The following is a 17,890-nucleotide window of genomic DNA, read 5'->3' on the forward strand; positions in this document are numbered from 1 at the left end:
GGCAGGGTGTGTGTAAGGGGTGGTGGTGGTGGCATGGAATCCCCTGATCGTTACCCTTTCTTTCTGAAAAAGTAGCCTATTTAGCATCCCTAAGGTATTGGATATGCCCTTCTCCATCTTGTTATCTGTGGCTCTCTGCTCTGGTTTTTCCTAGTCCCAGATGACTTCTGCTTTGATCTTGTGTGGCATCTCTCCCTGCTCCCACGTCCCCAAATGGCATCGAGCTCAGGCCTTCTTCTTTGCATGTTTTCCTTCAGAGTTCATTGATCGTCAAGCTCCCCAGTCTGCTACCTCTGGACGAAAATTCCCAAATCAACATTTTCCAAAGGATTCCTTTCCTCTGAGATCTGTTCTCACACGTTGGTCATATTGGGAGTGTTTACACCATGGGAATTGGCAAGTGCTACAAGATTAGCGCTTCCTCCCCTTCTCTCCCGGGAGAGCTGGTTTTTAAAGAATCAGCACACCACTGCATCACACAGACCTTTTATATTCCACAGCCTGGGACTTCGTTTTGTTTTTTGCTTCTTACCTAGCCCATCTTCACTCTTTCCCCCCAGAATAAACTCTTTACTGATCTGTTAATGTCCAGTATCTCCTTTTCCATGACATCTCCTCTAACAATATTGACCTTCAACTGATCTCTTGTTAAAACCTCCTTGATCTTTACAGCCTGCCTCTTAGTATATTTTTCATTAATTAGTTTGAACTAATTAATTCGATCACCCATTATTCCATCATTCACTTTGAGCCTACCGTGGGTCATGCCCTGTGTGCCAGTTTCCATCCTTTTTGTGTTTCGTATCTTTGTTTTGTCTCCACTAGGAAACTCTTAGACATGCAATGCTACAGCCAATTTACTTCAATGTCCTTTTTGGATTCTGACTCAATTCTGTGCCCCTAATAGGTTTGATATCTATCTGTAGATTGACATATTTCATAAGTAGTATGAGATGGGTGTCGGCTTGCTGAATTTCAGAAAAAAATGCCTTTGTTCAAGTTGCTGGAATCTTTTGTTAGTTTCAGCACTTGAAGGGTGGATACAAGATTATGAGATGCAGTGGGAAGCAGGGACCCGCGTTCAATACTAAGTAGCCAGGACCACAGCACTCGTCAGCTCCGTTCTTCAGTCTCTGTATCTGTCTGGTGCCATTTGTTCTTCACATCTATGTGATGGTCGTTGGGAAGAACAAATAAGGAAAGTATGCAGTTGTTGTTGTTGTTGTTGTTATGCTCTATCAAATAAGCTCCAATTCCAAGGACCCTCTGTACAACAGAACAAAACACTCCCTGGTCCTGTCCCATCCGCACGATTATTGTTACGAGTATGATTGGGTCCACTGTTATGGCCACCATACTAGTCCATCTCATTGATGCTCTTTCTCTTTTCCCCTGGCCCTCCACTTTACTAAGCATAATGTCCTTTTCCAAGGCCTGCTCTCTCCTGACAACATGTCCCATGAGAGATGGTGTCTCTCCCTCTGTGCTTCTAAGAAGCTTTCTGGATGCCTCTCTGCCAGAAAGAAGTGCCTATTCTTTGGCAGTGCCTGGTACTATCAGTATTCTTCACAATCGCATGGTGAAATGCTTTTTGAATGGTGTAGACCAAAGAGACCCAGCAGCCTCACTTTCCATCGCGTTCACTCCACATGCCTCCCTCTAATGATTTAGGAGCAAGAATCAGAGGCTGGAGTTAAATAGACTTAGCTCTTTAGGGCAACCTTAGGTTTGAAGACATTGTGCAGAAAATACAGAGAGTTATTACATGCCCCCCTTCCCCTATATGCAATTTTTCCTCTTATTACTATTTTGCATTCCTGTGGTATATGCGTTGTAACTGATGAGCCTATTCATTATTACTAATTAAAGCCCGTGCTTTGCAATTGGGTTCACTCTGTGGTGTAGAACCCTGTGGCCTGAGGCAGTTGCATAATGCTGTGTGCCTACCATCACAGTATCTTACAGAGCAGCTTCAATGCCCTAAAAATTCCCTGTGCACTAATTCATCCTCTTTTCCTTCCCCTAAATCTGGCAACCAATTAGTATGATTATTATTTTAGCTGCAAAGGACTAATTTACACCTTCATGATGGCCTGTAAAGATCCCTGGCTGGCACGAATGATTTCTTCTCATCTACTATCATAAAGGCTGGCAGTTCTAACTCCCCTGGAAACACCTCAGAAGAAAGGCCTGGTGATCTGTTTCAGAAAAATCCCAAACCCAAGAACTAAGCTCACTGCCATCAAGTAGAGTCTAACTCATAGCGAGCCTAAAGGACAGAATAGACTAGAACCCGCGTGAGCGTCTGAGACTGTTCCTCTTTACAGGAGTCGAAAGCCTTATTTTTCTCACATGGCATGGCTAGTGTTTTCTCACTGCCAACCTTGCCATTAGTAGCCCAACCAGTGACCCTCTATGCCGCCACTCACTGAAAACCCTAGGCATCGGATTTGGTTTGGCTTTGAATTTCACACAACTCACCCTGTTTCTTTCCTAAGATGAATAAATGAAAGTGCTATGAGCAACATCCAAATGACGTTGGGCACGTTGCAGTCACTGGCGTTGAATTGTAGGGACCATCTCTGGCTGGTTGTATTGCCTCCTTCCCCCACCATCCTGTGAGGGAAATAGAACAGAGAGCGTGGATGTCCCTGCTTTATGGGCCCCAAGAAAAACGTTGAGAGCGACTCAGTGACTCCCCCAGAAGAACTGAGTCATCACGTGGCCTAGCCAGGCTAGAGTTCACCTCCCTACCTCTTCAGTCCAGCATTTCTCTATATCGTCTTTATAGCCTTTCTCTATATCGTCAATAGAGTACTCAATATTTGACTGTTTTATTAATGAGGTTTATGCTCAATTGCCTCTTCGTGGGGCCTGGAAAGGACCAGCGCTGGGAGGCACCAGGGTTTCTTCGGAGAACATCTCAAACAATCTCTTGGGTCCACAAAGGCTGATGCAGCCGTCAGAGGGGAGGCAGGTTCTTATGATGCCTGCCTCAGGAATACAGGACATCATTAAGCATAACGATTGTTCTGTTCAGTTGTCTGTCTCTTCAAAGAGGTTCCTAGAGACAGTGGCTCATAGACACAGCCCATCCGCAGGTCTGGCCTGGTGCTCTTTCCCTGGCTTGCTATAACTTGTTCTGACTGTATCCTTCATACAAGGGGGTGGAGGAATCCATACAATTGCTTTCCTCCTCTAAAGAGTCTCTAGAAAGAGTTGTGGCAATTTGTCTGAACACTCAGATAAAACAAGGGAAAGTGATTACTATAGTAGTGGGGTGGGGTTACTACAGTGGGGAAAGTCTGTGACCATAAGATCGGTGAGTATCTCAAAGGATCAGGGCAGAAGCATTTTCTTTTGTGGAGACTGAAGATAAACAAGGATCCCTATTGGCAATGTTGGATAATCAATCACCGGACTGAACCACAAGATCAGCTGTTCAAAACCACCAACCACTTCTTGGGAGACAGATGAGACTGTAGGCTCTCATGAAGATTTACAGGAGTTGGATTTGGCTCAATGGCAGTGAATTTTGGGAAAGTTAATAAAACTAGAAAAATGTAGGAGAAGAAGTGTAGTGAAAGGGTGGTGTCATCAGCTAGTAGAGCAGAGGAAGTTTTACGTGGAGACCAACTTACTCTCCAAGAGAGGCCCTTATGAACAAGTACTTTGTTTCTCATTGATCAGCGAGGACAAGCAATTCAGTCACTCACTTATGAGGCCAGGAATGGGCATTTGGAGACTCTGAGTCTAGCCTTTTCATTAATAAATAAGGGGGCATCCATGAATCTTACCTAAGTCATACAAGGGGTGGTGGTGGTCTAGGCTGGGTTTTCTAGAGAAGTAAAATCAATTATACGTACATAATTATATGTTATAATTATATATTACAATATAATTATATGTAATCATATTATAATTGTTGCTGTTAGGTGCCATTGAGTCAGTTCCAATCCATAGTGACCTATGCACAACAGAATGAAACACCGCCCAGTCCTACATGTACTTATATTTTAATAATTATACCAAGAAAGTGACTTACACAATTGTAGAAGCAAATAAGTCCCCTCTGGTTCAAGTCTGTGGGTCAGATGTTAAACTGGAGGCTTTTCCTGACTCACGTAGTTGCTGAAGGCTGATGAACCAGGAAGCTGGAAGACTAGAAGCTGATAGATATCGAGGTAGATGAGTCCAATGTCTGCGTGTCAATGGCAGGCTCTGATAGCTCCCAGGGTCAATAGGCAATATGACAGGCCATTGGCTCAAGTTCGAAGAACTAAACCTGGATGAGCCAGAGGCAGGATCCAGAACAGCAAACAGCGAAGAAGCTCTCCACAAGTCTACTTAGATGTGAAGTTGGCTATACCATCCAAAGAAACATCAGCAGCTCGGTGTCCTGAGTAAGGGGTTGTGCTCCACCCTAATCTTCCTACAACTATATGAAGAAATAAGTGGCATTAGCATGGGCGGATGGCTTATTAACAACCTGAGCTATGCAGATGACATAATCTTGCTTGCTGAAAGTGAGGAGGACTTGAAGCACTTGCTGACGAAGATCAAGGATTGCAACTTTTAGTATGGATTATGACTCAATGTAAAGAAGACCTCCATCCTCACAGCTGGACAGATGGGTAGCATCGTGGTAAATGGAGAAAAGATTGTCAAGGCTTTCATCTCGCTTGGATCCACAAGCAATGCTCACGGAAGGAGCAGTCAAGAGATGTTGCACTGGGCAACTCTGCTTCACAAGCCTGTTGAATCCAATGATGTTAGTTTGAAGACTACGGTGACCTGGCTCATGCCATGGTATTTTCAATCACCTCTATGCATGGGCAAGTTGGACATTGAATCAGGAAGACCCAAGAAGATGCATTTCAATTGTGGTGCTGGAAAAGAATATTAAAAGTACCCACAAAGTGATCTGTCTTGGAAGAAGTAAGGCCAGAGAGCCCCTTAGAGGCAAGGATGGCAAGACTCCATGTTACATACTTTGGACATATCATCGGGAGAGACCAGTGCCTGGAGAACACATGTTTGGTAAGGTGGAGGAGCAACAAAAGAGAGGAAGGCCTTTGATGAGATCAGTTGGCATGGTGGCTGCAAAAATGGCCTCAGGCATAGAAACAATGGCGAGGAGGATGGTGCAGGACCAGGCAGTGTTTCATTCTGTTGTGCACAAGGTCGCTATGGACAAGCTCCTAACGATAACAGTTCCTCCTATTGCCTGGGACAATGGGGAGTCACGACGAACATCTGATAAAGTTCAGGTTCTTTGAGTCACTGAGTTGGAATGTAAGCGAATCTGTGGCCTCAATTCCTAGTTCATCTGTGTCCCTTCTCCTCCAGCTAACATTTTCAACTATAATCCTGTCTTCCTACAGAGTCCCTGAGACTGGACTACTGCCTGTCTGGTGTCCCTACTCATGGCTAGTGCAATATCAGGCTTAGATGAGGAAGTCGCCTGGCTATTAGGTTCTAGTTGAGGTTTATATTTTCCCTACTTGCCCGAGAAGCTCAGGGTCATTATTAGAGTGGCTGCTCGCCAAGGTTCCACTAGCAGCTGGGAATGGTCTACAATCTACAAGTGAGGAAACTAAGTCCTGGATTAGCTGGTGGCTTACACAAGACTCCCAGGAACACGGGTAGAATAATTCAGGCTCTGAATTAAAAGCACAGTGTATTGTTATTCATTGTCATTGCGTTAGCTCTGACACAGAGTGACCTCATATCAGAGTAGAGCATTGTGGCAGTTACATAATCTCCTGTCAACTTGAGCAAAGGGGTGGGGTCAAGCCTGTCAATCAGGTCGTAGCAAATAATGCCTCTGTGTGGGCATGGTCTTCTCCTGAGGATTCTGGGAACTCCTGTCTTCCTCCCTGGAGGCGAGCTATACACTCTCTCTGTCTTCCCTTTCCTGCTGTTGAGACACTCAGAGAGCTGGAGGAGACCTGTGCCAGTGTTGAGATGCTTCCACTGCCACTGGATCCACAAGACTTTCTACCCACTGGCCCGTGATCTTCCTGCATTTGTCATAATTGCATGTGCTATAGGAGTCTAAAGAGAAATTTATGGACTGGTATCAGAGGCATGGGGTAATATAGGACTTATGGACTTGATCTGGACTGGGCTGGGATATTTTCTCAATATAAACAAAAGATATAGCATCTGGGGTCTTAAAGTCTTGAAGATAAACAAGTGGCCATCTAGCCATCTAGCTGAGTAGCAACAAAACTCACATGGAAGAAGCACACCAGCCTGTGTGATCATGAGGTTTTCATAGGATAAGGCATCTAAGACACAAAAACAAAATCATACTGATGTGAATGGTGGGGGTTGGGGGTGGGGACGGGAGAGGAGTGGAGACCCAAAGCCCATCTGTAGACAATTGGACATCCCCTCACAGAAAGTTCACAAGGAAGAGATGAGCCAATCAAGGTGCAGTGTAGCACCAATGAAACACACAACTTTCCTCTAGCTCTTTAATGCTCCCCCCTCCCACTATCATGACCTCAGTTCTACCTTACAAATCAGATTAGACCAGAACATGCACACTGCTACAGATAAGAGTCTGCAACACAGGGAACCCAGGATAGATAAACCCCTCAGGGCCAATAATGAGACTAGAGATACCAGGCAGATAAGGGGAAGGTGAGGGGGAGTAAGGGGAAATTAATCACAAGGATCAACATATAGCCCCCTCCCAGGAGGACGAACAACAGAAAAGTGGATGAAGGGTTACAGAAGATGATGTAAGTTATGAAAATAATCTATAACTTATCAAGGTTCATGAGGGAGGAAGGATGGGGGAGGGAAAAATGAGGAGCTGCTATCAAAGGCTCAAGTAGAAAGAAAATGCTTTGAAAATAATGATGGCAACATATGTACAAATGTGCTTGACACAATGGATGAATGTATGGATTGTGATAAGAGATGTAAGAGCCCCCAATAAAAGTATTTAATTAAAAAATTGCTCTTTTATATGAAATTCTTTCTTATACCCACGCATGTCTATGAATTTGTTTCTCTGGTCTACCCAGACTAACACAAGCATGGCCATACATCATCTTTATAATAGTTCGTGTGTTTTAGTCCACTGTTGAGAATATTATGCTAATTAATATTTTTGAAAGTTTGCCTTGTTTTCCCTGAAAATAACCTGGGAAATAGAATTATATGAAGTGGAACAAGGTATCAGGAAGACTCTTTAACCACCTGACAAATGCAAGGGACACAGCCTTGCATTCTGAAAGTGAAGGGGATGTGGAACAATTACTGATGCAGATCAAAGATCACAGCCTTCGGTATCGATAACATCTCCACATAATGGAAACAAAACGTTTTACAACTAGCCCTGGTAGAGCACTGGTTACAATTTGGGCTGCTAACTGTAAGGTCAACAGTTTGAAACCACCAGTCACTTCTTGGAAGAAAGACGTGACTTTCAACTCCCATAAAGAGGTACCGTTTCAGAAATTCCTAAGGGTTGCTATGAGTCGGCATCAACTCGCTAGCAGTGGGTTTTTTTTATGACAGCTCAGTAAACAACATCATGATGAGTGAATAAAATGTCGATGTTGTCAAAGATTTCATTGAATGTGGATCAACCATCCACACCAATGGAAAGCAGAAGTCAAGAAATCAAACAATATGTTGCACTGGGAAAATCTGCTGCCATAGATCTCTTCATAATCTTAAAAAGCAAAGATGTCGCTTTGGTGATTTAAGGGACACTGACCCAAGTGGTGCTCATTTGAACCACTATATGAATGCAGCAGAATTTGGGCAACAGAAAGAAAGAAAAGAATTAACACATTCAGAGGGTTGCGCTGGCAAAGAATATTGACTTGCCCATGAACTCGCGGCAAAATGAACCAGTCTATCTTGGAAGTGAAACCAGAATATCCCTCAGTATCTAGGATGGGGAGACTTTGTCTCACTCACTTGCAAAGATGTCATCAGGAGGTGCCAGTTCCTGGAGAAGGATACTATGCTTAGTCAAGTACTGGGTCAGTGAAACAGAGGAGCCACAATGGACTCACACAGACCTACTGTTGCAAGTTGACACAGGACTGGGTGGACATTTCACTGTGACACATGGTGTGGCGAAGTCAAGTGAATTCCTTATGGCTCCTCTATCCAGTTCGCAACAGCTCCCACCAGGTGATTGAGTTGCATCATGCAATGAGAGAGGAGAAGATTCTTACTCGGGGACTGGTCGGTTTTGCCATTCCCCAGCTTATAAGAGAGACCGCTCTGAGTTAGGAAGAGAGATTCCTGTGACTGCTAACGGAGAAGGGCTACTAGCGGGGAACATGCAAGTTCCCTGCCTGGAGTGGTGGAGGCAGCCAAGGAACCGTGCTGAGACTATGTGGCTGTGAGTCAGAGGCAGCGGCCAAAGGACTGAGGCTGAGGACCCGAGAGACTCCTCTGCTGGGTGAGCAGTGCTGCTGTGACCTTTTCTGCTCTTGATTTCCGGTAACCTGTCAACTTCCCCAAGAAACTCCTCCTTCATGAGTGTTGTCTGTGAGTTGTATGTGGCCATCGCAAAGGATTAGGGAACCCAGTAAAGAAGTAGAGTGGCATGGGAGGGGCGATTGGGGTCAGAACAGGATACACGATAGAGGGAGGTGAAGGCATGTCTGACCTCTGCCTTGTGGTAATCAGCCATGGGCTGCTGTGGGGTTGGATTCTTCTTTGACTGGAACCAGAGGAGGCCCTATGTGGTCCCCATCCCCATGCCCTTTCTGCTCATAGTGTTGCTATAAGTTGACCTTGCAGCCTCGAACAGCTCTTTCATTAAACCTGCTCTTTTCTAGTGATTCGTTTTCTCTGAGGATGGGTCTACAGTGAGACAGCAGAAGCCTCACCATCACCTTTGCTTCTAAGTAATACTCCGATTGCATCATTATTTTCCTAAGGCTGACTTGTTCCGTCTTGCGGTGGCCCATTCAATATTCTTCACCGATACTACAGTTTGAAGTTGTCCATTCTTCCGTCTTCCTTTTTCACTGTCCAGCTTTCACATGCATAGGCGTCGTTGACAAGAACATGACTCATCGGGCGCATGTTAATGATCAAAGTGACCGCTTTGCTTTTAAAAAAAAAAAACCATAGTTTCATTGACTTATCATTCATATGTAAAACAAAGTATGTAAAACTAAGTCTTGCCTTGAATGAGCACTCTGGCCATACTTCTTCCAAGACAGCTTGATCTGTCCCTTTGGGAGTCCGTGAGACTTTCAATATTCTTCTCCAGCACCACAATTCACTCTCATCTTCGGTTTCCCTTATTCAATGTCCAACTTTCCCATGCATGCGAGGCAAGTAAAGATGCCAGGGCACTCTAAGTAATGACCCTGAACCGAACTTTTCTGGCAGGTAGGGGGAAATAGAAAGCTCACATTGAGTTGTATGATATATGAATTATGTCACATGTAAGGTTTTGCTCTGTTGTGCGCAGGGTCGTTATGAGTCAGAACTCACCAGAGGGCATCAAACAACGATAATAATTTAATCGTTCAACCATTCTGAGAAGAGTTGTACAATCGCCACTACAATCCATTCGAGAACATTCTTTCTTTCTAGCAATCACTGTTGTTAGCTTCCCATTTCCCCCAGTCTCCCCTACGATGCTGTTGTGTCCAGTGTCATTAGGTTGGTTCTGAATTGTAGAGACTTGTACACAACAGAAGAAACACCGCCCTCCCTGCACCGTGCTCACCATTGCTGTGTTTGAGCTCACTGCTGCAGCCACTGTGTCCATCCCTCTTGTCAAGGGGCTTCCTCTTTTTCACTGCCCTCCTCTTTACCAAGTCCAGGTACTGTCTCTAAAGATTTACTCATCCTGGATTCCGTACGCAGAAAAATTTTCGAGCAGAACCAAGCAGACAAAAAGGCCCGATCATGATGGCACAATAGAACTGAGGAAAACCTCCGTAGAGAAGACAGCAAAGGGTATAAAAAATAAAACTGGAACAAATTTAAAGTGGCTCCACATGGAGATAAATCCACTCATACATCTATGGTCATGTTACGTCCCTGGTACATTTTAGAGGCATCATTATCGTTTTAGTGGAGAACATTATAGATCATCTACATGGGGCACATGGTACTTCTATTGATGCATTCCCATTTCTTTTTAATACTTCAAAGCAGTGGTTCTCAACCTTCCTAATGCCGCAATCCTTTAATACAGTTCCTTAGGTGGTGGTGACCCCCCCAACCATAAAATTATTTTTGTTACTACTTCATAACTCTAATTTTGCTACTGTTATGAATCGGGTGACTCCCGTGAAAGAGTCATTTGACCCCCAAAGGGGTGATGCCCCACAGGTTGAGAACTTTAAAGAATTCCTTTGTAGCAGGTCTGCCCAATGCGATCCACCCGTGGACTTCTTGACTGCTGCCTCTGTGGACACTGCTTGTTGAGGGTCACCGTGGGAGCTCAGCATAAGGAATCATGGGCGACTTTAATGCAGGACATTGCTTTTTCTTCTCCGGACATAGGAGTCTTTCCAATGACACACGTTAGCACATACAACACGTTTAGAACAACCCATGGCCCAGAGCTGAATAAATATTAATAACAGACCCTCCATCCTTAAGATAGATGTTTGGGTTTGTGTTAATGACGTAGCAGTTGTGGGCTAGGAAATCCAGTGCTGATTTGCAAGGTCAGATTAAAATGATTTCCAGATAGTGTCCCTGGCAAGCCTCACAGCACTGTTTTCATGAGGAAGCAACCTATGATCCCCTTGGCCTGATCAATGGAAATCTGAATAAATATTGACTGTATCGATTAATTAGGTGAAGTACGAATCACTGACCAATGGAATGTATTTGACTTATGATCTTCAAGCGAGTTGTTTAGAAACGCCTCTTGTCCTTAATTCATTTCAAAATATACCCAGCACCAATCTGACGCTGTCTCGTGCTCCTCTTGCCAACCTATGGGGCTGCCGTGGAGAGAGCTACGTGCCTGCAGACCATCTGCCAACAGGCACCGGTGTTTACTGGGCAGTGAGACTCCTGCAGCCCCTCGGTATTGCCAGTCCTGGTGGAGACAGACCGGCCTGTCTTCTGCCTCCAAGCCCCCTGGGTCTGAGCCAGACCCTCCGGTGAGCTGGGGAGCAAGGGCAGAGGGGGGCCTGGCGGCTTAGGGCTGGAAAATGAATGGCTCCATCAGTTTGATGGAGGAGGAGGGAGATGGGCTGTCAAGGTTGCAAAACATCATATCTTGGCAAAAAGACCTTGAAAAACAGGAGGTTCCTGGAAAGCAATAATGCTGACAGTGGAGAGCGAGTTCGGTGCCTGCCAAAAGAAACCAGAGCCGGGCTCTGGGGCAGAGCAAGAGAAGGCTTCGGCGGGAACAGGCAGCCTCCTTACTGTCCGCAAGGCTCCTGCTCCTCCCAGAGGTGGGGTTGTTGAGGTAGCATCTGTGGTCTCCCCGCTGAAAGAACAGAACCCTGCCTCCCTCACGGAGCGTCCAGCACGTTCCTGAATTTGGGCCTAGTCCAGGATGGGGCTTCTTCGCCGGGCCCTCTGTCCTGCCTGCCCTTCAGCCTGATCAGCTCCTTGTCTTTAAAGGTCTGCTGAAGAGTCACCATCACCCCAAGCCTTCCCCCCTCTGTATTGTGCCACACGTTCTCTGTAGCGTTCCTTGCTCGCACACAGCAGGCCCTCTGCTTGGCGTCGATGGCGGGGTCTTTCTCTTTCAGGACGGTGGTGGTTCACTCCTGTATGAGCTCCGGCTCATGGACACCCTGTGCCCAAGGGAACGGGCGACTGCTTGGTCCTGTGCCATCCCCACGATCAGTCAGTTGCAGATAGGGCCATTGTGACCACAGGGTTCTAGTTGGTTGTGCCAGCGATGAAATAAAAATCAGTGCCTATTTGTGCCAGGTGCCAAATCTTTCTAAGAACATATTAGTCAAAAGGGCCCTGTGTGCCAGCTGCCAACCTTGGCAGAACAAGAGGGAGTTTTCAGGGTTCGACCTGCAAGGACTTTTCACAGATGGCAACTTGACACGGCAGGTGGTTCTGGCTCGCCATTACGAGACACGACCAGTCCCCACCAGGCCAGATTGACCATGAAACCAGTGCTGGAGAGAGTCCTCCTTTGTAGGACCCCTGCCCCCTTCGATTAAGGACCCAACTAAGACCCAGGTCCAAAGTAGGTGAAATAAAGTCTCACCACCCGGCTGCTAAGGAGCGTTCTGGCTGCACCCCTTTCTTCCAACATTGAGTTGGGAAACCCCCTCTTTAATAGCCCTGTCCTCTGCTGATGCCAATCCCTGCCACTTTCAGCTCGGATGCTCCCTGTTTGCAAACAGCTTCTCCCCAAAATAAGCCCTGTGAATTCTAATTGACTTGCCAGGCACATTTTTTTCCTTTTGACAGCTGATAATCAGAAGTAGACTGCCGGGCCTTTCTTTCTAGTTCATCTTGATCCGGGAGCTTCATCAAAACTTGAATACCACAGAGGCATGCACTCTGCAATAAATAGTAGTGGAAGGATGGCCATTGTGAGTGAGGTGGCTAGCCCATGCCTCCTGTAGAAAGGCAGGAATTCTACTCCTGAAACAGCCATGGCTCATACTGTAAGAGGAGATTTGTCATCCCTTGGGAATGTGCCAACAATTCTCGTAAGCAGCTTCATGAAGCTCGTCATGGTGCCTCTAGTCCACCTCTCCGTAGATCCACCACATGGGCTGCTGTGGTCTGGGAGTTCACAGGTGCTCAGAGCAGACCTGGGAGGATTGTGTGGGCTTCCCTAACGGTCACTGGGGTCCCACATGCATTGCCCAGAATGAACCATCAGTGAAAACTTCTTCTCTGAAGGCTAGAGTTGGGGATGGGGACGTGGCTACTTGCCAGAGTTGTTGATGTGGACTCAGTTCCTGGCATGAGCAGTGGCGACACTGTGGTCGTCAAGTCAGATCTGACTCATGGCCCCTTTATGTCTAGCACGGTATTGCTCAGTCCTGCGTCAACTTTATACGCACTGGTGTGTCTGAATCCATGGCTGTGCTTACGCTGATCTATGATCTATGTTGATCCCTTGTTTTCACTGCCCCTATACATGGACTGTTATTAAACTATCTTTGCTTTCTGACTTGCTCCAGCTCGTGATACATGCAGTAGCAGATGCGCTGGATAATAGGCCAGGACCTCAAGGGGACTTCCTTTCATTGAGCACCTTCTCCATGACAATTATGTATGTTCTCAGGAACCATCCTGACTTGTCCTACACAATCCACACCCTGAAAAGTCTGTAAACCACACAAGTGCATATATGCTGCATTATTTCTCGCTGTGTGGGGGCTGTGGAACTAGAAGCACACCAGAAAGGAAACACACAATCTGAGAGTTTATGATCCAGGATGGGAAGCAAGGCCAGTCAATGTTGCTGTTCCATGTATCCACGAGCTGACTGGGGACCGAGACCAGGGACCAGGGTGGCCTTGAACCCTAGGCTGTTAAGCTATGCACAAGGCAAGTTGCATTTGGATTTGGTGCCTGCAAAGGAAAGGGCCGAGTCACTGATTGTGTGTACGGTTGAAGGTTAGCAGTTACAAGTCCACCCAGAGTCACCTTGGAGGAAGGGCCTGGCGATCTGTTTCTGGACAATCGCCATTGAAAACCCTATGGAGCCAAGTTTAACTCTGAGTCACATGGAGTTGCCGTGAGTTGGACTTGACAGCATCGGATTTGACTTGGGGGGATGGGGCCTCCGGGAGGCTTGGGAACTTTCCAGGAGGCTCCAATACTTGGGCTGGCTTGGAGCCTGCTCACCAGGTGGGCTAATCAAGAGTTCTATGAGTGTTTTGAGGAACTTTAGGGGAGTCAGGCACCGAGGCTCCACTCCCAGGGTCACTGAGGCCAGGCTGGAGTGACTATGGTGTCTGTGGTCGCTGAAGGAGCCCAGTCTGGAGAGTGCCTGAGACTGAACTTGGCCCTGCTGGGACACCGGCAGCTCTTGCCTAATTTGCAAAGATGGAGGCCGTGTGTTTTCATAGAGAACCTCTAGAGGCATTTCCAGCAGGGACAGTCCCCAGATGACTCCCTTTGGCGGGCATTAAGCTAAACAAGAAGCAAAGGAAATGTGTGCATTTGAGAAAGCCTGGTGATTAGAGGTTCAGAGGCACCACCCCACCCAGCCTCTCCCGAACCCCAAGTGTCTCCTGTGCAGGGAGATGAAAGGCCCCGGGGTGACTTGAATCTACAGAAACATTCCGTTCTCAAAGGCCTGCTTTTGGTCTTGAAAGGTGTCCTTGAAGTGACTCTTGGTGTTTGCCCCAAATGACTTTCCAGGGAAATATAATTGGCCAGGGTTTAGAACACAGCTGTGAGGATTTGGAATATGTCTTTGAAAGCCACCTGCTAGCAAGTGGTGTTAGCAAGGCCGTGCATGTTGATTTCAACCAGGGCCACGAGTGAGCCACAGTCGTGGGTGCTTCATGGACGATGCTGCTACCTGGCCGCCACGGATGGGCAGGTGCTTTGAGCTGGGTTGTAGGTCCTGAGGCTGGACCGGCCATGATCATTTCTCCTCCTCTGCCCACTTTATACGACTAATGGCCTCTGTCTGCAGATGGCTGTTCAGTGAGGGTGTCGTGTGACCACGCAGAGAAAGCTAATAGATTCCCAGAAGACCTGACCCCTGGCCTGAGCCTCATTAGTGCCCCATTGTTTCCAGACCTGTGAGCCAACTGGAAATGTCTGATGCCACATTGGGATTTGCTAATGATCCTTCGTTGCCCACGCCCGCCTGAATGTCCTGTTAGCACCTCCATTTCAAAGTGGCCGAGCCCAAACATAGATGATCTTCCCCTAAATTGTTCTTCCTCCCACCCTTCTTATTTCTGCCAAGGCCACTGTCACGCTCCCCATCACCCTGGTCTGAAGCCCAGGCGACATTGTCTCCCTAGATCCTACCCCTCCCATCTCTCACAGCCTTGGCCCTTCCTTTGCCTGCATCCCTTCCCTCACTCCCTAATTACCTCTCCACTGGGGGATTCTCCACAACCACCTGACTAGTTCCTAGCTCGCCAATCTCTCTTCCTAACCAGTGGATTCTCAAATTTCGGAGTGTCTTTACATCATCAGGTGAGATGATAGCCACCAGGATGTCAATGACCTAAAAATATTAACTAAGGGCAGCACGTGCTAGCAAAGATGTGGATTCATGGGAGCCCCCCAGCACCGCAGGGCTGGTGGGAATGCAAAACGGTGCAGCTGCTGCAGAAATTCAGTGGTTCCGGCCCAACACACTTGGCCATCTGCCTGCTGAGGCTCAGGGCTCCAGGCTCCACGGCTCGGCGGGACTCCGGAGGAGTTGTAGCCGTGGCTGGATGCCAAGTGTGAGAGACCTTTTATTAAGCAACACTACATTGAACAATGAGAATGAAAATCACGGAGCTAAACCCTTACGTAATGTGTGTGCTTTGTGGAGGGTACTTCACTGATGCCACAACCACACTAGAAGGTCGACATTCCTTCCGTAAAATATTTATTGTGCGGTATCTGGAACCAGCAAGTATTGTCCACTCTGTGATGCCCACGTTCACAAAACCAGCCTGCTCCTGAATACAGGGTCAGATAAAACGCCTCACGGTGTTGTATACAAAATAGTTCTGGAGCTTTTCAAAAATGAAATGCACAGAAGAAGGGCTTTTTATGCAGTTCATCCGGCAGCTGATGCTGCCAATGGCTCTAAGGAGGCTTGAGGAGCAGTTGCGGGTGAGGACACGAGAATGATGACTGATGATGCGAGAGTAAGCTTGTCCGTGGAATTCTTTGACTAGCACAGATTGGATGGTAATGTAAACAAAGACAACATGAAATCGGAGGAGGTGAATGAGAAAAGATCTTTACCATGCCCCGCAGCAACATCTGTGATGCATTTAAGAACATTTCTCAGCAGTAAAATGGATATCCCTGACACTGTCCAGATTGGTTTCATGTATGAAAAGGAACCCGTAAAGGATTACTGTACACTAGGTGACATTGCCTACATTTTTACCTGGGGCTGGAATGGACCATGTCCTTTGAAATACAGAGTTCCGCCCGCTTGTAAGAGAATGAAGACCAGTTACCAGAGAGATAGACTGTCAGGACTGGAGAACTGGAAAGTGGCTCTGGAGGAGATAAGGCCACCAGCCCAGCCGGGGGTCCTCCCTCCACCTCCTCCCTCCAGGCCAGTCTCTGCACCCCCAGTTTGCATTTCCAGTCCCGTGTCTGGAACCAGCAACAGCCCAAGTGGTACCCACCAATCTTCCTTTGCCAATAGAGCTAGAAAATCATCAGTGAATGGGTCGTCAGCAACTACATCCGGTTGATACCTGAGACTGTTAAGGGAGAAAATGGTAGGACCCTTCACTCCACAACAGCTGTATAGATGCTAACACCTGTGCTCATTGTCCAGTTTGCTTTCTTTGATAGTGCCATTACACTTGGCTATAAAGGATGGACTAGATGGGATACGTGGACACTAGTTGCTAAGAAAGATAGTTTCTATGAAGAGTTGGTTGCAGGGAAGACAAGCAAGAGTTTTCTACGTGTTAGGGAAGGTGAAATGGTTTCTGTAACCATAGTTTGGATCTGGAAATATTCTGCTGCGGATATAAGCACTGGGCCATCGTCTGTTCGTCGTTGTTCATCATCTCAACTAATGCCTACGTTATATTCGCCTTAATTGTCCTCGTTACTGTGCTGTTGTGTGACCCTGTAGAAAACAAGTGTGTTTTAGCTTGAAATTGAACAAGACGGAAAAAATACTCATAAAATAATGCACTCTATGCAGCCATGTGTCTGAAAATAACTAATTCTTGCAGATTTAGCCATTTTGATTCCTGTTTCACTTTCACTTCTCTGTTGCTGCACAGCACCAACCAAAGGAAAGCAAACCTCAATTTGACAACCCGTCTGCCTAAAGGCAAGCACTCCTACGTTCCTGACTCGTTTACATGATTCACTTTTGTAGGAATCAGATGACATTATGCTTATTGTACAATGCCATATAGGTCTTTGACATAACAGGAAACAGCATTGTATGAGATATTTATAAATGCTATAAAGAAGCATGTTTCATGCACTCAGAAATGGTTATTAAAAATTTCCCAGCTGGTTCCACCTTTGCAGATTGCCTATGTTTCTGCATTTTTAATCAGCATAGAATATTTTAAAAATGAAAATCTAATTCTAAGTTTTGTTCTATTGAGAGCAATGGGAAAGTCATTATAATACTGACTTTCCTCCAGTAATACGTGTTTACTTATAAATTTAATTCCTGCCCTAAAGGCAAAAGATTATGGAAAATAATCTTTTATTATACTGGATTAAAGAAGATGGAAACTATTTATTCATTTTCCATCCATTTTGATGGATTTTAAATGTACATTTAAATGTACCTTTGTCTATGATTCTAAAATAATTTTTTTACATCAAGTTGCTGGAAGAAGGCATCTTATCTAAAATATTTTAATATGTGGCATAATAGTAATTTCAAATTTAATACTTGATAGTTGAGAACATTGAAATATGCCTCTCCTGTCTAGAAATGTACATAATTATGAGCTTCCACGGGTTTAATTTTCTTTTAATAGAGCAGACACATTGAGTTTTAAATGTGTATAACCACAACCATTTTCAGTTTGTGGTTTGCTCCAGTCGAACAAGAACTTTGTGTGTTTTCATTACCCATAAAGTTGTAAGAGAATTTATTCTAAGTGAATATTGCTTCATGTTTGTATGGAGAAATTGTAGCTAAACATTTCATCGCCCCTCAGTCTGGCAAAGAAGCTCAATTCCATTGCTTTGGCTTGCATATAGTCACGAAATCATTGCTTTTGAATAAAAGGAGAAGGAAAATAGGTGGTTCCGCAAG

General features: G+C 45.8%; 1 pseudogene; it reads left to right on the plus strand.

Annotated features, from left to right (window-relative positions):
- The window catches only part of LOC101660298, a 140,394-nt pseudogene extending 124,051 nt beyond the window's left edge, over positions 1-16,343 (plus strand).
- Positions 16,344-17,890: the final 1,547 nt, after the last annotated feature.

The sequence above is a fragment of the Echinops telfairi genome, unplaced genomic scaffold (assembly GCF_000313985.2).
Source record: "Echinops telfairi isolate 266 unplaced genomic scaffold, ASM31398v2 ScPeMD7_7469;HRSCAF=8507_0, whole genome shotgun sequence".
NCBI classification, from domain to species: Eukaryota; Metazoa; Chordata; class Mammalia; order Afrosoricida; family Tenrecidae; genus Echinops; species Echinops telfairi.